General features: G+C 38.2%; 1 protein-coding gene and 2 pseudogenes across 14 annotated transcripts in view; 1 reads left to right on the top strand and 2 right to left on the bottom strand.

Annotated features, from left to right (window-relative positions):
• The window catches only part of FGD4 (FYVE, RhoGEF and PH domain containing 4), a 220626-nt gene that overhangs the window by 157506 nt on the left and 40298 nt on the right, over positions 1-22822 (bottom strand). The window contains exon 1 of one of the 12 annotated variants that reach the window (XM_082352079.1): positions 4718-9752. The exons of the other annotated variants lie outside the window; for them this stretch is intronic. The gene's annotated coding sequence lies outside the window, so the exon portion shown is untranslated. Of the gene's footprint in view, positions 1-4717; positions 9753-22822 lie in introns of those variants that run through there. 12 annotated transcript variants of the gene reach the window in all.
• The window catches only part of LOC309609986 (small nuclear ribonucleoprotein E pseudogene), a 76682-nt pseudogene that overhangs the window by 15487 nt on the left and 38373 nt on the right, over positions 1-22822 (bottom strand). The gene's annotated exons all lie outside the window — the stretch shown is intronic.
• On the top strand, positions 7-2288 carry LOC309609985 (small ribosomal subunit protein eS12 pseudogene; annotated as a pseudogene). Its single transcript has one exon. The product of its transcript is annotated as a small ribosomal subunit protein eS12 pseudogene (transcript).

The following is a 22822-nucleotide window of genomic DNA, read 5'->3' as shown; positions in this document are numbered from 1 at the left end:
TGTGGATGAGAAGGAATTTAGAAATTAATTCTACCCCCCAAAAATGACTTTTGTCCACCAGTAAAATATAACATTTAAAATTTTCACAGATATCAAAATGCTCTTTATATATAAAAGTTTTCTTTTAACCTTCTTCCAGAGCTTACAACCTTACTTCAAATAATAAGCAATTATTTTCCACCATCTCATAACTTGAGCCAAGAGTGCCTTTTCAGTACTGTCAAAAAAAAAACCCCTGACAGAGTAGAGTGGATTCATGACAGCCACATATTCTCTGTCACTACTCCCATCAAGAGGTGGGATCTATTTTGCCACCTCCTTGATTCTGGGTTGGGCCTATGACTGTCCAAAGGAAAAAGGGCAGAAATGACATTGTACCAATCCTGGGCTAAATCTTTAAGAGGCCTGGCAACTTCTGCCTCCTTCTTTTTGGAGTCCAGCTGCCATGCTGTGAGCAGGTCCAAACAGCCACATGAAATGAGAAAGGCCCACATGGAAAAGAAAAAATGCCCAGCTGACAGCACCTACTTGCCACGCATGAAAATGAGCTATCTTGAAAATAAATCCTCCAGCCCTAATCAAGTTGTCCCAGCTGACAGCACACAGACTGTGAGATAAGGTGAGCTGTCCTTATCAAACCCTACCAAATCCCAAAATTGTGAGCAAAAACACCATTGTTGTTTTAAGCCACTAAATTTGGAGGTGATTTGTTATGCAGCAATAGATAACTGAAACAAAATTTGGTACCAGAAGTGGGGTTCTGCTGCAACAAAAACCTAAAATATGTACTGGCTTTGGATCCACGTGGTGGGCAGAAGCTGGAAGAGTTTTGAGGAGATTGCTAATAAAGATTTGAAAAAGTGAAGAAATGTATCAGCACCTGAAGAAAAGGGACCCAAGTTATGTACTGTGAGAACAATTAGCAAATCATTGCCTGCAGTGATGTGGAAGGTGGAAACGGTACCTAATGAACTCAATGATCTGACTAAGGAAAATACAAGGAAGAAAGTTGAAAGTATCTACTGATTCATTTTAACTGCCTGTGTAGTGAGATGAACTAAAAAAGGCACCATTTGGTTCCTTTTCAAACGGAATTTAGAGGAAATATAAAGGGGTCAGATTTGACGGGTTCAAAAATAAAACCATTGCTCATTTCCGCATCTTAGCAAAAAATAAGCTCAAAGTAAGAAATGGTTCCAGGCAGCTCTTTCCCTGCTGTGGCAGAGTCCCGGGTGCATTCAAGATTCAGCTCCACCCGTAAGCCACCAACATAGCCGAGAAAACCATTGCTGCCAGAGGTATAATGGATGTTAATACTGCTCTGCAAGAGGTGCTGTAAGACCGCCCTCATCCACGATGGCCTAGCATGTGGAATTCGTGAAGCTGCCAAAGCCTTAGACAAGCTCCAGGCCCATCTTTGTGCGTTTGCATCCAACTGTGATGAGCCTGTGTAAGTCAAGTTGGTGGAGGCCCTTTGCGCTGGGCACCAAATCAACCTGATTAAGGTTGATGACAAGAAACTAGGGGAATGGGTAGGTGCCTGTAAAATTGACAGGGAAAACCCCGTAAAGTGGTTGGTTGTGTGCCTGTTAGGGACTATGGCAAACAGTCTCAGGCCAAGAATGTCATCGAGGAGTACTTCATATGCAAGAAATGATCAAATAAAAAAACTGGGCTCTTGGGACTTTCCTGGTGGTCCAGTGGTAAAGAATCTGCCTTACAATGCAGGGCACGTGGGTTCGATCCCTGGTCACGGAACTAAGATCCCACATGCCGCTGGGCAACTGAGCCAGCGCGCCACAGCTACTGAGCTCGCACGACTCAACTATAGAACCCGTGTACCGCAACGGAAGATTCCATACGCCTCAATGAAGATCCCGTGTTCCACAACACCAATGCAGCCAAAAAGACCCGATGCAGCCAAAAATATAAAAATAAAATAAATAAATAAAAAATAAATCTTAAAAAAAAAAAAAACTGGGCTTGGGCTTCCCTGGTGGCGCAGTGGTTGAGAATCTGCCTGCCAATGCAGGGGACACGGGTTCGAGCCCTGGTCTGGGAAGATCCCACATGCCGTGGAGCAACTGGGCCCGTGAGCCACAACTACTGAGCCTGTGTGTCTGGAGCCTGTGCTCTGCAACAAGAGAGGCCGCAATAATGAGAGGCCCGTGCACCGCGATGAAGAGTGGCCCCCACTTGCCGCAACTAGAGAAAGCCCTCGCACAGAAATGAAGACCCAACACAGCCATAAATAAACAAACCCAAAGTTTAAAAAAAAAAACCAAAAACTGGGCTCTTGTGGAAGGGAGGGAGGAGGGAGGAAGGAGGGAGGGAGGGAGGGAGGAAGGAAAGAAGGAAGGAAGGAAGGAAGGAAGGAAAGAAGGAAGGAAGGAAGGAAGGAAGGAAGGAATGGCTCAGGGCAAAGATCAAATCCTGCATTGCCAGTAAAATGTGGCCTTGAGGATGTGGCTGTACAACCCTTTGTTGACCCCTCATAAAGATTTTAGGTTCCTCATAGACTTTTTCCTTTAGACCAGTGGTTCTAAAATTTTGTGTACACACTTCTAGGTACTCATGTCCTTGTAGCGTCCCTTCCCACATTGACTCTGGGCTGAGCCTACTACTGCTTAGACCGTTAGAATAGGACAGAAATGATGCAGTGCCAATTCTGGGCCCGGACCTTATTTGCTTGGGCAGCATCCACTTCTTCCATTTTGGAACCCAGACACCCTCAGGTGACCTAAGCAGCCACTGGGTCCTAGCTGAGCTCCTATCCAAACCTCAGAGGACCACAGCCTTTCTAGCAACCAGCTGACAGGACATGAAAACAGAACTGCCTGGTCAACCCACTGAACCACAAAATAACAAACTGCTGCTTTAAGCTACTAAGTTTTGAAGTGGTTTATTACACTACAATAAATAACCAAAACACATGTCCCTTTTAGTGGTATTTTAAACTTCACTTCTCTCTAGTCATGATAGACTAGATAATTATGAAGAAATGTAACAGAAACTTTTTGTTCTAAAAATTTAATGTCCAGCATGCATAAACCTAGAGATTATCATACTAAGTGAAATAAGCCAGACAAAGACAAATATCATATGGTATCATTTATATGAAGAATAAAAAAAAAAAAAAAAGATACAAATGAACTTATATACAAAACAGAAATAGACCCACAGACATAGAAAACAAACTTCTGGTTACCAAAGGGGAAAGGGGGGAGAGGATAAATGAGGAGTTTGGGATTAACATATGCACACTACTATATATAAAATAGATAACCAACAAGGACCTACTATATGGCACAGGGAACTATACTCAATATTTTGTAATAACCTATAAGGGAAATGAATCTGAAAAAGAACATATATATATATATATATATATATATATATATATATATATATATGTGTGTAACTGAATCACTTCGTTGTACACCTTAAAATAACACATTGTAAATCAACTATACTTCAATTTAAAATATATATATATTATACCTAGGATCAATTTAACCATCATTTAAGCAAATGAAACATACCTTCTAAGTCTCAGGAAACTTTTTTTAGAGTCTATCTTACAGACAGATCTTAGAGTCCAAGCCACTAATAATGACAAAAACTTAATAGCTTCCATTTTCAGTAGAAAACAATAAGCACCTACACAGGCCATCAGGGAGGACTGGCCAGGGAAGGAGATCTTAGCAAGGCATACCAGGGGTACAGACAAAACTGAGGAAGGGCCCTGTGTATCAGATAAATTCACAATAGAAATTCGGAAATCAGCAGGGGATACACAGACACCTAACAATCTGTGGTAACAGCCAGGGAATCCTCAAGGCACAGTCACAAGAGTGAAGATGGTAGGTCTTCCAAAGCCTGTTGTTATGGCAACCAGCAAACATTTTTAACATCAGAAACTCCAATAAGAAGTATTTGTAAGCTCTGCTTTCTTTTGTGTTGATGCAGTTGCTACCCGTCTGCTTAGCTCCTTTGGATTTAAAGAGCCCTAAATGTCTGAGCCATCACCCCTCTTTCAGTCCATCCTATGGATGACCATGATGGCATATAGGGAGCCTGGAGGCTTTCTGCATCTTGAGAATAGGGACAATAATAGTAAATCCCTCATAAGATGGTAGCATTATTCTTCTAATTTTCACGGAACAGTGCTTAGAAGAGTTCTAGGCACATAGTAAACTCTCAATGTTACACTACCAACAAATTACATTTGGTAAATTTGTTCAATTACAAGTGCATCTGCCCTAAAAACAATAACTTTCAAAGAAAAAAAATTAAAAGAATATCAACTCATAAGCCTATTTATAGGGAACTGGTTTAAACAGATTGTAGTATAGCTATAAAGTGAAATACTATGCTGCCTTAAAAGAGATAATAAATAAAATACAGGAAGAGGATTTTAAAAGATTTGATGTGGAAAATTTCTAACATAAGTGAAAAACCAAGTTGAAAAAAACATATAATTCCACTTTTAAAGTAAGTATATACTGTTGTATATGCATAGAAAAGAATCTGTTAGAAGCCACCAGACTAAACAGACACCACAATCTGGGTGGGAATTCCACTTTCTACATAATATACCACTATAACATTTGTTGCTGTTGTTGTCTTTTAACAGTAAGCACAAATGACTCTTATAATCGGAAAAACATTAATGTAAAGGCACACAGATCCTTCTTAAAACAAAGCATGCTTTTACCTGAATTTGTTCACAAGTTTTCAGTGCTCATTCTTATTCAGCACACAAGCAGCTCAGGTCTGTTTTTAGAACAGTGTCAGAAGCTGCTATATGAGCTGTTTCCTGTACTGGGCAGCTATTTTTAATTAATGAACATTTTGTTTTAAGAGTTCACTGGAAAAATAGAAACACCACCATTGCTGCAAGTTAAACTAAAGAAAGGCTTATTCTCTAAAATAAAATGAAAGATTTAAGTTATAAAAAAAGTATTCCACTTTAAAAAGCATTAAGGTATATAGTATTTAGTATTAAATATTTCCACTGTGATATTGAGATAGATTAGTTTCATTTGAAAATTCCTGAAGGAGCAGATCTAATTCTATTTACTTAGTTTCTCCTAAAAAATAATACAGCATTCTTCATATAGTGAGGACTCAAATGTGAGCTGTGGAAAAATCAGAGGTAAGAGAAAACAGGATGAATACAGAAATAGAATAAGATTTCTTTCAAACCAAATATTTATTAAGCAACAATGTGCAAAATGCTGCCCTATACTGACTAGAGAAAGTAAAATTGTGGTTACTCTATCTGTCAGTATGAACAGCAACAAAATCACCCTGTCCATTTTATTATTTTCTCCCAAGGTTTATATGAAATAATATGGCTCAAAAGATAGCTGCTATGTAAACAAATTATATTTTTCATCTATTCAGTTGTTCAACCCATGGGTCACATAGCACGACAAGGAGTCCTCTGGAGAGCCAGCAGCAGTGACAGTAGGTGAGAATTCAATGGCTGGGTAGCAGAACAAGAATTCCCAGATCCCACCCAAGCCATCCTCCCATAGAATGAAGATGGGATTTTCCTGTAAACCTAAGAGAAGGTTCTAAGAAGGCCTCACTGCACTGGGTATGATTATGTGCAGTCCAGTCACAAAAAGAAAGGTTTATTGTTCTCTTGCCAACCTATAATCCTCACGACAGGTGGCAATCCACCCAATTATGCTAAACTCTACCCACACCCTCCTCACTCACCACATCCCTAAATTCCGTGCATTTGTAAACTGCTTCACAATTTTTTAAGTGCTTTCTTATCCATTAATTTGATTCAGAAAGGTTATAAGATTTCTTCCTAGTGTGTTTAGTTAAAATCGTTTGCATTTGAGAGAAGTTCTGAGAATGGGATAGGTTCAACATCTGGCTCCCAAGTGGTGGTGAGGGCTCCCAATATCCTCTAAGGAGGCCTTGCTTTAGCATGTCCCATGGCGGGGTGTGGGGGGAGGTATTAATACTATGCATCAACTTGGAGGGTGTTTTGGATAACATAAACATTTAAACCAGTGAACTGTGAGTTAGCAGACTGCCTTCCATAATGTGGGTGGGCCTCATCCAATCAGCTGACAGCCTGAATAGAACAAAAAGACTGGCCTCCCTGAGCAAAAGAGAATTCTTCAGCAGACTGCCTATGGACTCCATCTGCACCACTGGCTCTCCTGGACTCTGCCTGTTGGCCTTTGGACTGGAGCTGCACCACCAGCTCTTCTGGGTCTCAAGCCTGCCAACCGACACTGCAGACTTGGACTTGCCAGCCTCCATAAACACATGAGCCAATTCCTTATAATATATATGTGTATACACACAACCTATTAGTTCTGTCTTTCTAGAGACTCCTGACTAATACAGAGGGTCCTGCAGTTTAATAACTACACAGGAAGAGCCACTCAATGAGGGACAAGTGGCTTCTCCTGACTAGGGGATGCCTGACCTTTCTCCCTACCATGGTGCTCTCCAGAAAACCATACTGTTTAGGGATGCATGAATATGCCTGGAATGGATACACACCTTATTATTCCTTAATTACTAGATTCCTGAGAAATGAGTCCTGAAAGCAGTTCACACTCTGCTCAAAGCTTAAAAACACAAATATAACATAAAAATCACATAATTAGCTAGACAAGTCTCAGCAATGACCTGCTGAAGTCATTGTGGAAATGAGAGTAAAAGAAAAAAGGTAAAGGTGACAGTGTAGGAAGTACAGTGACGTCTGATTCGGGGCATCACACACATTATTCTCCCTTATAAGTGATTGAATTATTCATACCTGCCTCGAAACACCCCAATATTATCAAATATCTACCTAAATACTTATGGAACTTCTCTATCCAGTTCTCAAACCTTCACCAACATTTACCATGGGTCACTTGCTTCACTAGACAAATGTACCACTTGTGGTTACGCTTCATCCTAACTTCCCGGATCCTCTTGAGGCTGTCTAGCCTGGCCCACCCTCTGCAGGCAGCAGCACCACAGGGGCGCCCTTTACCTCAGTCCTCTGATCTCTGACAGAGCTACTTCTACTTCTTGAGCTCTACTTCTGGCTCCTCCCACTCATCGTCCCATGAAGGTAGTGCTTACAGCCTACCCTGACAATTTACGTATTTGCACGTACTTTTCCTTCACCAAACCAATATTTTGAAATATTTTTGCATATAAGCTTTTAAAAAATATACTTTCTTTCACTTTCTATTGTCTTTACCTCCTTGTCTTTGCCTCTCGTTTCACAATGTATCCTTCCCCATGGCCACTGTACCTCTCCAGCTTTAATCCCTCCACAAAGTAGAGTTGTAGGTAGAACAGATATTATCACACAATTTAGAGGTGAGGACATAGGCAAAAAGAGACGAAATGACTTGTACAAGTTCAGACTGTAAATTAATGGTAAAACTACAATCAGGACCCGTTTTCTATTAACTCTTAGCTTAATGTCTGTTACACAGGATGGCAATACAACAGTTATTAAAAGCACCGGATCTCAAGTCAGATTATACCTGCTCCACTACTTATCAAACTGTGACCCTCAATATTAAGCTAAACTATTAGTGGTTTGGTTTCCTCACCTATAAAAACTGAAATAATAATGGTACTACCTTCACTGGGGTTTTGAGAAGATTTCATGACATAAAATGGGTAAAATACTTTGAACACTGCCTAGCACACAGGAAACTCTCAGTACACTTTATCCATTCTTCTTCTTATTATTATTTAATCAGCTTTTCAATGGGTATATAATATTAATGCTCTCCTCAAAATTGTCCTTTTTCTTTAATCTTTTGTAGAATCATGAATTTCAGCTGGATGAGATCAAACACACATAAAAACCAAGGCTAATCCACTGTTTATTTACATAGCATGTTTCACTGGGTCACATGCAAAATTTTAAGTGTTTAGCAAAAACTTTAAAAGAAACTTGGGGCAGAAAGGAAAATCACAACTTAAAGAATATTTCTACCAGTTATTGGCTATGTGAAATAGCTGGTAAGTGCAGAACTTTACTTAACCTTTCCCTCATGGGATTACTTTATTGAACACTGACAAAACAGTCTTGACACGGCTACATTCTAAACCCAAGTAACAAATGCAATGTGAGGTCCTCTTCCTCTGTCATTTTTAACCTTGGGTCTTTACCCAAAACACTCAGTTACTCTGCCCACATGGATTAATGCCTCTGCAAAGAAGTGGGCAGGCGGTCAGAAGACCAGAGTTCTTATTTAAATTCCCACACAATCTTTTCAGATCTTAGTGTTGCCAACAATATCATCACCACATGCCCCCTTACTTCACAGGCTTCTCAAAACAAAAACAGGAAAGATGACAAACCATAAAACATGGGTATTTACCACAGGTTTCCAGGTTTGCTGCACAGAGGAAAAAAATGTATTTATGGGGATAGTATCAACGTTCCTCCAAATGAAAGGCATCTTAAATATCTGAAGTACAAAGTTGAGAAGAATGGTTATTTACCTTTAAACAATGATAGTTGAATGATTCTTTCTTGTGCTATACTCTTTAAACTAATTTGTCTCCCAAAGAATTAGTATTTTAATTAGTACTTAGTACACAACAAAGGTACTCCTGACATTAACATTTTTAATTATGAAGGGTTTTGGTATGAAGATTTTTAGTAATAAGGCAGACCTGGTTGAAGCTTTACTCTCCCCTATAGTTATGTGACTTTGAACAAGCTAGCTAACCTCTTGAATCCTTGGATTTTATTTGCTTGTTTGTTTTTCAGTGGTGGTGGTGGTTTTGAATAAAGAAGACGATTTCACCTCTTCTCTCACAGGGCTATGGGGAGCAAATGAGATCACACACCCCAGGTTATGAACAAGAATGCACCAGTCAACACTGCCGCCCTAGTCCATCAGCAGCTGAGGCAGCAATCTGTTTTATTCAAGTTTACACCTTATAGCACAGGGAACTATATTCAATATCCTAGGATAAACCATAATAGAAAAGAATATAAAAAACAATGTATATATGTGTATAACTGAGTGATTTTGCTGGATAGCAGAAATTAACACAACATTGTAAATCAACTATACTTCAATTAAAAAATTAAAAAAAAAAACAAAAACAATTCACACCTGAATTTCCTAAGCTGTCTCAAGTGGGTTTGTTAGGTGATATGAGTTAACACAAGCCCACTGATCCAAGAACTGAAAGAAGTAAGGTTAAAATTGACCCATGAAAGAAAAACAGGGTGAGTAAAAGTTTTAGCAAATATGTTGACTGTGATTCACAGTACCTACGTTGCATTTTCTTTCTGTTCTCACTGCCTTTAATCATAGCTATGGCACAACTAAGTGTGAGGTGAGCTAATGGAAATGTCAATACCCCTCAAGTACTATTGGAAGCACCAAGGTCTAGGATCCAAACTTACATGTTCTAAGAGGTATAACCTTCTCATTTTGAACTTGACCCTGGATTTGCCAACCTGAAAGGTCTTTAGTTAAGATAGAAAAACAAGCCCAAAACGAATGTTTTCTTATTTTTCTCTAAGGCAGAAGATTTTTTTAAACTGTGATCACATCTCCTTAGTGGGTCTGATAGAAAATAGCAGAGTATATAAACACACAGAAAGGATTAAGTTTTATTTCAGACACAAATACACATGCACATGGACACATAGAGTGTTGTACTGGGTTGTGGTTAAAATGTTTGAAAGCCACTATTAAGAAGAATAGTTATGGACTGTTCTCCTTCTGAAAATAAGCATTTTTTATAGTTGAGTAATAGTCCATTGTATATATGGAAAGCATTATGTATTCAGTTTCCACAGTAACACTACTTTTTTCAAAGTCCATTGCTGTGACAAAGAAAAGGAAGACAACTTAAAAGGCTGGACTCTTGAGAAGAAAGTGTTCCCCCTGACTTCAGCATGTTGGTTCCAGCTAATCATTAATATGCCCAGATAACTAATATATTTTCAAAACAAGAGACAAACATGAGGGGAGAGGCAACTACAGAGGGAAAAACATTTTATTAATTTCAGGTATTATGCTTGGTTATATGCCAGGCACACGTATAAGCTTCCTCCTTCAATCTTCACAATTCTGTAAGCATCACAATGTGGTGGCTGCTATGACTTCATAGGTTTGCATTTTAAGTGACAATCTAATGAAGGTTGTTTTCTTATAGTCACAGGACTGGCAAGTTTGGTCATTACCACCTGTTGACCAGCCTGGTTTGGGTTGTATCGGGGCCTATATTCAGGACTATGGAAAACCAGAAGGTAGGATCCAGAACGTCTTCTAGTCTCTACTTTTTCCCATAAATAGACTGCACTTAAAAGAATAGCTTAACTGACACAGAACTGTAATTCAAAGAACAAGACCAGCCAGTGACTTGCTGTGAGATCTTGTAAAAACCAACTTCTATGGACATCTATTTGTGCATCTATAAAATAAGGATAACACACACGCACTTCAACTTCGGTTGGTGTATGTCGAAGAAACCTGACTACGACCTGAGAAGACCAGTGAAGAGGGACCACTGAGCCTCGCAAAAGGTCCACTGAGTGGGCTCGCATCCAGAGCCACCCCAGGCTGCTGAGCACCCAGTGGAGCCCACGTCTGGCACAGGTGTGGGACCCCAACCCTACTGTCTTCGCAAAGTAGTCCTCGCGTGAAACAAAATTTCTGCAAAGAAGATACACAGATTGCCAACAAACACATGAAAAGATGCTCAACATCACTAATTAGAGAAATGCAAATCAAAACTACAATGAGGTATCACCTCACACCAGTCAAAATGGCCATCATTAAAAAATATACAAATAAAAAATGCTGGAGAGGGTGTGGAGAAAAGAGAACCCTCTTGTACTGTTGGTGGGAATGTAAATTGATATAGCCACTATGGAGAACAGTATGGAGGCTCTTAAAAAACTAAAAAAGAAAAAAACCTTAAACTAGAACTACCATACAACTCAGCAATCCCACTACTGGGCATATACCCTGAGAAAACCATAATTCAAAAAGACTCGTGTAGCACAATCTTCATTGCAGCTCTACAGAACATGGAAGCAACCTAAGTGTCCATCGACAGATGAATGGATAAAGATGTGGCACATATATACAATGGACTATTACTCAACTATAAAAAGAAATGAAATTGAGTTATTTGTAGTGAGGTGGATGGACCTAGAGTCTGTCATACAGAGTGAAGTAAGTCAGAAAAAGAAAAACAAATACTGTATGCTAACACATACAAATGGAATCTAAAAAAAAAAGGTTCTGAAGAACCTAGGGGCAGGACAGGAATAAAGACGCAGACGTAGAGAATGGACTTGAGGACACGAGGAAGGGAAGGGGAAGCTGGGACAAAGTGAGAGAGTGGCATGGACATATATACACTACCAAATGTAAAATAGCTAGTGGGAAGCAGCCACATAGCACAGAGAGATCAGCTCAGTGCTTTGTGACCACCTAGGGGTGTCGGATAGGGAGGATGGGAGGGAGACGCAAGAGGGAGGAGATATGGGGATATATGTATATGTATAGCTGATTCACTTCGTTATAAAGCAGACACTAACACACCATTGTAAAGCAATTATTCTCCAATAAAGATGTTAAAAATAAATTAATTAAATTAAAAAAAAAATAGGGATAACAGTGCCTTACCAACCTGATGGTAGAGCTTTGCAAAGTTTCTAAAAGCTAAGGTTTTATGATTTATGCTTTTTTAAAAATTAATTAACTAATTTATTATTTGTCTGTGTCAGGTCTTAGCTGCAGCAAGTGGAATCTTCATTGTGGCACGCAGGCTCAGTAGTTGTGGTGTGCAGGCTTAGTTTCCCCATGGCACCTAGGATATTAGTTCCCCAACCAGGGATTGAACCCATGTCCCTCACATTAGAAGGCGGATTCTTAACCACTGGACTACCAGGGAAGTCCCATGATTCATGCTTTTAAGATGACACATTCTAAACTCTAAATTCCATCACCAGAAACTTCATTTCCAGGGATAGAATTAAAATTAGTAGTACAGAAATAAACTCTAGGGCACAAGTTCTTTCCCTGTGGCACCCTGACTGGCCACACTCTACCTCCCAAGCCTGAAGTATGGCTAACGAGGCTTCCTAATCTTATAAATCTACCTAGAATTTTTGCCTCTATCTTGCCACCTAGTGGCAGCAGGATTCACACGACTATAGCAAATGTTGACTCCTGGTGCTCAAGAGGAAGAAGGGTTTGGGTCATTCCCTGAGCCAACAAATTCCTTCCTCAGTCACCAGGCAGGAGCCACAAACCTGGAAGCCCCGCTGTCCCTGCTGGAGTCTAGCCTTCAGATGCCTCCACCTTCCAAAGGTTGTCTTCATTAAGAGAAACTTCATTGTTAGATAGCCTCATCCACCAGAGGGCAGAGAGCAGAGCAAGAAGAACTACAATCCTGCAGCCTGTGGAACAAAAACCACATTCACAGAAAGATAGACAAGATGAAATGGCAGAGGGCTATGTACCAGATGAAGGAACAAGATAAAACCCCAGAAAAACAACGAAATGAAGTGGAGATACGCAACCTTACAGAAAAAGAATTCAGAATAATGATAGTGAAGATGATCCAGGACCTCGGAAAAAGAATGGAGGCAAAGATCAAGAAGATGCAAGAAATGCTTAACAAAGACGTAGAAGAATTAAAGAACAAACAAATAGAGTTGAACAATACAATAACTGAAATGTAAACTACACTAGAAGGAATCAATAGCAGAATAACTGAGGCAGAAGAACGGATAAGTGACCTGGAAGACAAAATGGTGGAATTCAAAGTTGCAGAACAGAATACAGAAAAAAGAATGAAAAGAAATGAAGACAGCCTAAGAGACCTCTGGGACAACATTAAACACAACAACATTCACATTATAAGGATCCCAGAAGGAGAAGAGAGAGAGAAAGGACCAGAGAAAATATTTGAAGAGATTATAGTTGAAAACTTTCTTAACATGGGAAAGGAAATAGCCACCCAAGTCCAGGAAGCACAGAGAGTCCCATACAGGATAAACCCAAGGAGAAACATGCCGAGATACATAGTAATCAGACTGGCAAAAATTAAAGACAAAGAAAAATTATTGAAAGCAGCAAGGGAAAAACGACAAATAACATACAAGGGAACTCCCATAAAGTTAACAGCTGATTTCTCAGCAGAAACTCTACAAGCCAGAAGGGAGTGGCATGATATACTTAATGTGATGAAAGGGAAGAACCTACAACCAAGATTACTCTACCAGGCAAGGATCTCATTCAGATTCGACGGAGAAATCAAAAGCTTTACAAGCAAGCAAAAGCTAAGAGAATTCAGCGCCACCAAACCAGCTCTACAACAAATGCTAAAGGAACTTCTCTAGGCAAGAAACACAAGAGAAGAAAAGGACCTACAAAAACAAACCCAAAACAATTAAGAAAATGGTCATAGGAACATACATATCGATAATTACCTTAAACGTGAATGGATTAAATGCTCCAAGCAAAAGACACAGGCTTGCTGAATGGATGCAAAAACAAGACCCATATATATGCTGTCTACAAGAGACCCACTTCAGACCTAGGGACACATACAGACTGAGAGTGAGGGGATGGAAAAAGATATTCCATGCAAATGGAAATCAGAAGAAAGCTGGAGTAGCTATACTCATATCAGATAAAATAGACTTTAAAATAAAGAATGTTACAAGAGACAAGGAAGGACACTACATAATGATCAAGGGATCAATCCAAGAAGAAGATATAACAATTAAAAATATATATGCACACAACATAGGAGCACCTCAATACATAAGGCAACTAACTGCTAACAGCTATAAAACAGGAAATCAACAGTAACACAATAATAGTGGGGTACTTTAACACCTCACTTACACCAATGGACAGATCATCCAAAATGAAAATAAATAAGGAAACAGAAGCTTTAAATGACACAATAGACCAGATAGATTTAATTGATATTTATAGGGCATTCTATCCAAAAACAGCAGATTACACTTTCTTCTCAAGTGAGCACGGAACGTTCTCCAGGATAGATCACATCTTAGGTCACAAATCAAGCCTCAGTAAATTTAGGAAAACTGAAATCGTATCAAGCATCTTTTCTGACCACAACGCTATGAGATTAGAAATGAATTACAGGGAAAAAAAATAAAAAACTCAAACACATGGAGGCTAAACAATATATTACTAAATAATCAAGAGATCACTGAAGAAATCAAAGAGGAAATCAAAAAATACCTAGAGGCAAATGACAATGAAAACACGACGATCCAAAACCTATGGGATGCAGCAAAAGCAGTTCTAACAGGGAAGTTTATAGCTATACAAGCCTACTTCAAGAAACAAGAAAAATCTCAAGTAAACAATCTAACCTTACACCTAAAGGAACTAGAGACAGAAGAACAAATAAAACCCAAAGTTAGCAGAAGGAAAGAAATCATAAAGATCAGAGCAGAAATAAATGAAATAGAAACAGAGAAAACAATAGCGAAGATCAATAAAACTAAAAGCTGGTTCTTTGAGAAGATAAACAAAATTGATAAACCATTAGCCAGACTCATAAAGAAAAACAGGGAGAAGACTCATATCAATAAAATTAGAAATGAAAAAGGAGAAGTTACAACAGACACCACAGAAATACAAAGCATCCTAAGAGACTACTACAAGCAACTGTATGCCAATAAAATAGACAACCTGGAAGAAATGGACAAGTTTTTAGAAAGGTATAACCTTCCAAGACTGAACCAGGAAGAAATAGAAAATATGAACAGACCAATCACAAGTAATAAAATTGAAACTGTGATTAAAAATCTTCCAACAAACAAAAGTCCAGGACCAGATGGCTTCACAGGTGAATTCTATCAAACATTTAGAGAAGAGCTAACACCCATCCTTCTCAAACTCTTCCAAAAAATTGCAGAGGAAGGAACACTCCCAAACTCATTCTATGAGGCCACCATCCCCCTGATACCAAAACCAGACAAGGATACTACAAAAAAAGAAAATTACAGACCAATATCACTGATGAATATAGATGCAAAAATCCTCAACAAAATACTAGCAAACAGAATCCAACACCACATTAAAAGGATCAAACACCACGATCAAGTGGGATTATCCCAGGGATGCAAGGATTCTTCAATATACGCAAATCAATCAATGTGATACGCCATATTAACAAATTGAAGAAGAAAATCCATATGATCATCTCAATAGATGCAGAAAAAGCTTTTGACAAAATTCAACACCGACTTATGATAAAAACCCTCCAGAAAGTGGGCATAGAGGGAACCTACCTCAACATAATAAAGGCCATATACAACAAACCCACAGCAAACATCATTCTCAATGGTGAAGAATTGAAAGCATTTCCTCTAAGATCAGAAACAAGTCAAGGATGTCCAGTCTCACCGCTATTATTCAACATAGTTTTGGAAGTCCTAGCCTCGGCACTCAGAGAAGAAAAAGAAATAAAAGGAATACAAATTGGAAAAGAAGAAGTTAAACTGTCACTGTTTGCAGATGACATGATACTATACATAGAGAATACTAAAGATGCTACCAAAAACTACTACTAATGATGAAAAATCTGAAAGAGAAATTAAGGAAACACTCCCATTTACCACTGCAACAAAAAGAATAAAATACCTAGGAATAAACCTACCTAGGGAGACAAAAGACCTGTATGCAGAAAAGTATAAGACACTGATGAAAGAAATTAAAGATGATACAAACAGATGGAGAGATATACCATGCTCCTGGTTTGGAAGAATCAATATTGTGAAAATGACTATACTACCCAAAGCAATCTACAGATTCAATGCAATCCTTATCAAATTAAGAATGGCATTTTTTTACAGAACTAGAACAAAAAATCTTAAAATTTTTATGGAGACACAAAAGACCCCGAATAGCCAAAGCAGTCTTGAGGGGAAAAACCGGAGCTGGAGGAATCAGACTCCCTGACTTCAGACTATACTACAAAGCTACAGTAATCAAGACAATATGGTACTGGCACAAAAACAGAAATATATATCAATGGAACAAGATAGAAAGCCCAGAGATAAACCCACACACCTATGGTCAACTAATCTATGACAAAGGAGGCAAGGATATACAATGGAGAAAAGACAGTCTCTTCAGTAAGTGGTGCTGGGAAAACTGGACAGCTACATGTAAAAGAATGAAATTAGAATACTCCCTAACACCATACACAAAAATAAACTCAAAATGGATTCGAGACCTAAATGTAAGACCAGACACTATAAAACTCTTAGACGAAAACATAGGAAGAACACTCTTTGACATAAATCACAGCAAGACCTTTTTTGATCCACCTCCTAGAGTAATGGAAATAAAAACAAAAATACACAAATGGGACCTAATGAAACGTCAAAGCTTTTGCACAGCAAAGGAAACCATAAACAAGACGAAAAGACAACCCTCAGAATGGGAGAAAATATTTGCAAACGAATCAAGGATTCGTTTAATTCGAATACAGAGTGAAGTAAGTCAGAAAGAGAAAAACAAATATCGTATATTAACGCATATATGTGGAACCTGGAAAAATGGTACAGATGAACCAGTTTGCAGGGCAGAAACTGAGACACAGATGTAGAGAAAACACATATGGACAACAAGGGGGCAAAGCGGGGGTGGTGGGGGTGGTGGTGTGATGAATTTGGAGATTGGGATTGACATGTATACACTGATGTGTATAAAATTGATGAATAATAAGAATCTGCTGTATAAAAAAATAAATAAAATAAAATTCAAATATTAAAAAAAAGTGTACAAGACAGTTACAAGAGTTTACAGTTCCTTGATAAAATATGTGTATATATGCATATATACACATATGTATATACATACATATAAAAAAATGAGAAACTTCATTATCAGAGAAGCCATCAATTTGCAAACTTTTTTTAATGGTAAAATATAACATATAGATGGGGTCTTAAAGAGACTTAAAGACCCGTACAACTAAAAAGTGAACTTTTCTTAGAATTTATCCATCTATTAGACTCAAGGCCACTGTGCTACACATCTCTGGGGGGCAAGATGGGGCATTCACAACTTAGCTTATGTTAACAGCACCCCACCCAGATGAGACTGGCTACTACTCAATACATCTCTGCATTTACTAAGCAAAACTTGTCAGGGCTCCCCCTTAACTGCTTTCTTTGTATCAGGAGCCTCCTTGCCTTTTTCTTTTTTTTTTTTTTTTTAAACATCTCTATTGAAGTATAATTGCTTCACAATGGTGTGTTAGTTTCTGCTTTATAACAAAGTGAATCAGCTACACATATACACACGTTCCCATATCTCCTCCCTCCTGCATCTCCCTCCCTCCCACCCTCCCCATCCCACCCCCCCAGGCAGTCACAAAGCACAGAGCTGATCTCCCTGTGCTATATGGCTGCTTCCCACTAGGTATCTATTTTACACTTGGTAGTGTATATATGTCCATGACACTCTCTCACCCTGTCACATCTCACCCCTCCCCCTCCCCATATCCTCAAGTCCATTCTTTAGTAGGTCTGTGTCTTTATTCCCATCTTGCCACTAGGTTCTTCATGACCTTTTTTTTTTTTTCTTAGATTCCATATATATGTGTTAGCATACTGTATTTGTTTTTCTCTTTCTGACTTACTTCACTCTGTATGACAGACTCTAACTCCATCCACCTCACTACAAATACCTCCATTTCATTTCTTTTTATGGCTGAGTAATATTCCATTGTATATATGTGCCACATCTTCTTTATCCATTCATCCGATGATGGACACTTAGGTTGCTTCCATGTCCTGGCTATTGTAAATAGAGCTGCAATGAACATTTTGGTACATGACTCTTTTTGAATTATGGTTTTCTCAGGGTATATGCCCAGTAGTGGGATTGATGGGTCGTATGGTAGTTCTATTTTTAGTTTTTTAAGGAACCTCCATACTGTTCTCTGTAGTGGCTGTATCAATTTACATTCCCACCAACAGTGCAAGAGGGTTCCCTTTTCTCCACACCCTCTCCAGCATTTACTGTTTGTAGATTTTTTGATGATGGCCATTCTGACCGGTGTGAGATGATACCTCATTGTAGTTTTGATTTGCATTTCTCTAATGATTAATGATGTTGAGCATTCTTTCATGTGTCTGTTGGCCATCTGTATATCTTCTTTGGAGAAATGTCTATTTAGGTCTTCTGCCCATTTTTGGATTGGGTTGTTTGTTTTTTTGTTATTAAGCTGCATGAGCTGCTTGTAAATCTTGGAGATTAATCCTTTGTCAGTTGCTTCATTTGCAAATATTCTCCCCCATTCTGAGGGTTGTCTTTTGGTCTTGTTTATGGTTTCCTTTGCTGTGCTAAAGCTTTTAAGGTTCATTAGGTCCCATTTGTTTATTTGTGTTTTTATTTCCATTTCTCTAGGAGCTGGGTCAAAAAGGATCTTGCTGTGATGTATGTCATAGAGTGTTCTGCCTATGTTTTCCTCTAAGAGTTTGATAGTGTCTGGCTTTACACTTAGGTCTTTAATCCATTGAGTTTATTTTTGTGTATGGTGTCAGGGAGTGTTCTAATTTCATACTTTTACATGTACCTGTCCAATTTTCCCAGCACCACTTATTGAAGAGGCTGCCTTTTCTCCACTGTATATGCTTGAACATTCTCCAGGATAGATCATATCTTGGGTCACAAATCAAGCCTTGGTAAATTTAAGAAAATTGAAATAGTATCAAGTATCTTTTCCGACCACAATGCTATGAGACTAGATATCAATTACAGGAAAAGATCTGTAAAAAATACAAACACATGGAGGCTACACAATACACTACTTAATAACGAAGTGATCACTGAAGAAATCAAAGGGGAAATCAAAAAATACCTAGAAACAAATGACAATGGAGACACGACGACCCAAAACCTATGGGATGCAGCAAAAGCAGTGCTAAGAGGGAAGTTTATAGCAATACAAGCCTACATCAAGAAACAGGAAACATCTCGAATAAACAAACTAACCTTGCACCTAAAGCAATTAGAGAAAGAAGAGCAAAAAAACCCCAAAGCTAGCAGAAGGAAAGAAATCATAAAGATCAGATCAGAAATAAATGAAAAAGAAATGAAGGAAACAATAGCAAAAATCAATGAAACTAAAAGCTGGTTCTTTGAGAAGATAAACAAAATTGATAAACCATTAGCCAGACTCATCAAGAGAAAAAGGGAGAAGACTCAAATCAATAGAATTAGAAATGAAAAAGGAGAAGTAACCACTGACACTGCAGAAATACAAACGATCATGAGAGATTACTACAAGCAACTCTATGCCAATAAAATGGACAACCTGGAAGAAATGGACAGATTCTTAGAAATGCACAACCTGCCGAGACTGAACCAGGAAGAAATAGAAAATATGAACAGACCAATCACAAGCACTGAAATTGAAACTGTGATTAAAAATCTTCCAACAAACAAAAGCCCAGGACCAGATGGCTTCATAGGTGAATTCTATCAAACATTTAGAGAAGAGCTAACACCTATCCTTCTCAATCTCTTCCAAAATATTGCAGAGGGAGGAACACTCCCCAACTCATTCTACGAGGCCACCATCACCCTGATACCAAAACCAGACAAAGATGTCACAAAGAAAGAAAACTACAGGCCAATATCACTGATGAACACAGATGCAAATATCCTCAACAAAATACTAGCAAACAGAATCCAACAGCACATTAAAAGGATTATACACCATGATCAAGTGGGGTTTATTCCAGGAATGCAAGGATTCTTCAATATACGCAAATCAATCAACGTGATACATCATATTAACAAATTGAAGGAGAAAAACCATATGATCATTTCAATAGATGCAGAGAAAGCTTTCGACAAAATTCAACACCCATTTATGATAAAAGCCCTGCAGAAAGTAGGCATAGAGGGAACTTTCCTCAACATAATAAAGGCCATATATGACAAACCCACAGCCAACATTGTCCTCAATGGTGAAAAACTGAAACCATTTCCACTAAGATCAGGAACAAAACAAGGTTGCCCACTCTCACCACTATTATTCAACATAGTTTTGGAAGTGTTAGCCACAGCAATCAGAGAAGAAACAGAAATAAAAGGAATCCAAATTGGAAAAGAAGAAGTAAAGCTGTCACTGTTTGCAGATGACATGATACTATACACAGAGAATCCTAAAACTGCCACCAGAAAACTACTAGAGCTAATCAATGAATTTGGTAAAGTAGCAGGATCCAAAATTAATGCACAGAAATCTCTTGCATTCCTATATACTAATGATGAAAAATCTGAAAGTGAAATTAAGAAAATACTCCCATTTACTATTGCAACAAAAAGAATAAAATATCTAGGAATAAACCTACCTAAGGAGACAAAAGACCTGTATGCAGAAAATTATAGGACACTGATGAAAGAAATTAAAGATGATACAAATAGATGGAGAGATATACCATGTTCTTAGATTGGAAGAATCAACATTGTGAAAATGACTCTACTACCCAAAGCAATCTACAGATTCAATGCAATCCCTATCAAACTACCACTGGCATTTTTCACAGAACTAGAACAAAAAATTTCACAATTTGTATGGAGACACAAAAGACCCCGAACAGCCAAAGCAATCTTGAGAACGAAAAATGGAGCTGGAGGAATCAGGCTCCCTGACTTCAGACTATATTACAAAGCTACAGTAATCAAGACAGTTTGGTACTGGCACAAAAAGAGAAATATAGATCAATGGAACAGGATAGAAAGCCCAGAGATAAACCCACACACATATGGCCTCCTTGCCTTAAAAGCTAAGATCTAGAAATGTTTGCTTACTAAGAAAAAAATTCTTCAAACAAACTTCTAACAGAACCCTTGTTACTAAGGTGTCAAATTGGCTCTAGCTTTCTACAGCTCTCAGTTGGCTCCCACTTAACACTCAAAATAGAAAAGGTCTCTGTGAGCGGTCCCCTCATGGTTAGCCAAAAACGGATAAAGCAGCATAGGGTTATGTAGGACATTTCATTTCCTCAAGTTGCCCCTTCTCCTAAAGGAGGAAAGGAAACACAGCAGCTATCCCCTTTGCAGCTTTTTAAATTAACTGCTTCACTGAGAGGCAGAAAAGTTCAGAAAAAGAGAAATAGAGGAAAAAGGAATCTACTATTATTAAGAATCTATATCAACTATATTTCACTGTAAAAAGCCAACTACATTAAAAAAAAAAAAAAGAATCTAATATGTGACAGACACCAAGCTAAGGCTTTTTTATATTGTATATAGGTTATCTTTTTCAAGAAAAAGTACAGCAATGGTACCAGAGTCAGAGATCAATCCCCTCTTTGTCAGTTACTAGGGGTACAACCTTGAAAAGCCTGTTATTTATATTCTCTGAAGCCTAGCTTTCACCAGTGTAAAATGGGGATTAATACATTCTATTTTTACTAAACAGCAAAGCACTGTGCCAGGCAAGTGTTGACTGCATTCTCTCCCTAACTATCGCCCTGCTTCTACTTAAAACAATGGGGAAGGGGTGGGGGTTGGAGAGTCCCAAGCAATTTTGCACTGATACACTGCCTCCAGCCTTTTGTCTATTTTTAGAAATATTTGGAATTAAGTTTCATTTAAAATAAAAGTACATAGTGGCTTCCTCAAAGATCAAAAAGAAGGCAAATGTTAGTGCATGGTAGGAGTCCAATGGCATTGATTTAAAAGGTAAGCAAACCCTGGAGAGAATGTATAAGCAAATAGTAAAAATTAATGGCCTTGAACCAGAAAAGGGAGAGAGTCAAATGCAGGAGAAAACAATGTAATAATAGCAATTAACTACTGAGCACTTAAAAGTTTTGCATGCACACTGTATTTGATACTCACCAGAAAAGGCCAACCATGGAACAAGCTGTGAAGGCTTTTAAAGCTGCCACATTGGAAATGTAAAAGTAACTTCTCTACATTTTCCTATGACAAATATGTAGTGTTTACTTGTTGTTAACCACCTGATATAATGCAGAAACCAAACCAAATCCATAACTAAAAAAGTCACAGTGAAAACCTTTAAAAAGCCCAAAAGGAAGGATAACAGTCACAGGGCAAAGGGCAAAAACTGGAAACAAGAGAAGCAGATATTTTAAATGCACAACATTCTTGAAATTGCCCCAGGAAGGTGTCTGCTTCCTTTATAGCATCTCTCAGTGCTCTGTGCAAATATGTGGATTCAAATTCCACTCTGCTAGTTGTATAAATTTACAGCAGATAAATAAACTACCTGGCAAAAAGACATCAGAAGAATCAGAGACACAGATGAATAAACTGAATTATTACTATTAAACTCAACAGGTAAAAGCCTCTTATGCATTGTGGCATTTTTCTGTTAGCTTCTAAGACTGAAGAAAGAAAATCTTTTGAAAGTTTTTGTTACAAGCCTGGAGATACATGAATCATAAGTGGCCATGAAAATCTTTACCTGAAAAGGGCAAAAAAAAAAAAAAAATCAGTAAATTTGTATTTACACAAGTTTTAATTGCTTGAATAGTTATAGTTTTTCCCACATGATCCTGATTCAAAATATGATAATTTCCCAAGAGTAAAATATTTTTTCCTAACTGAATATTTTATTATCAAACACAAACTTAGAAGAATCAGTATTAACTCTGAACATGATGAATAAGTTATGGACCCCCAGACACAGAAACAACACACATCACGTATGGATTAGATGTCTCATCTAATAGGTAGAGTAATATGATAGGTAGGGTTACTATACATATAACTTCATTAAAAATTCACCAGTAATCTACTGGAGAAAA

The sequence above is a fragment of the Balaenoptera borealis genome (assembly GCF_965194805.1).
Source record: "Balaenoptera borealis genome assembly, chromosome: 13".
Classification (NCBI taxonomy): domain Eukaryota; kingdom Metazoa; phylum Chordata; class Mammalia; order Artiodactyla; family Balaenopteridae; genus Balaenoptera; species Balaenoptera borealis.
This window is presented reverse-complemented; position numbering and strand designations above follow the sequence as displayed.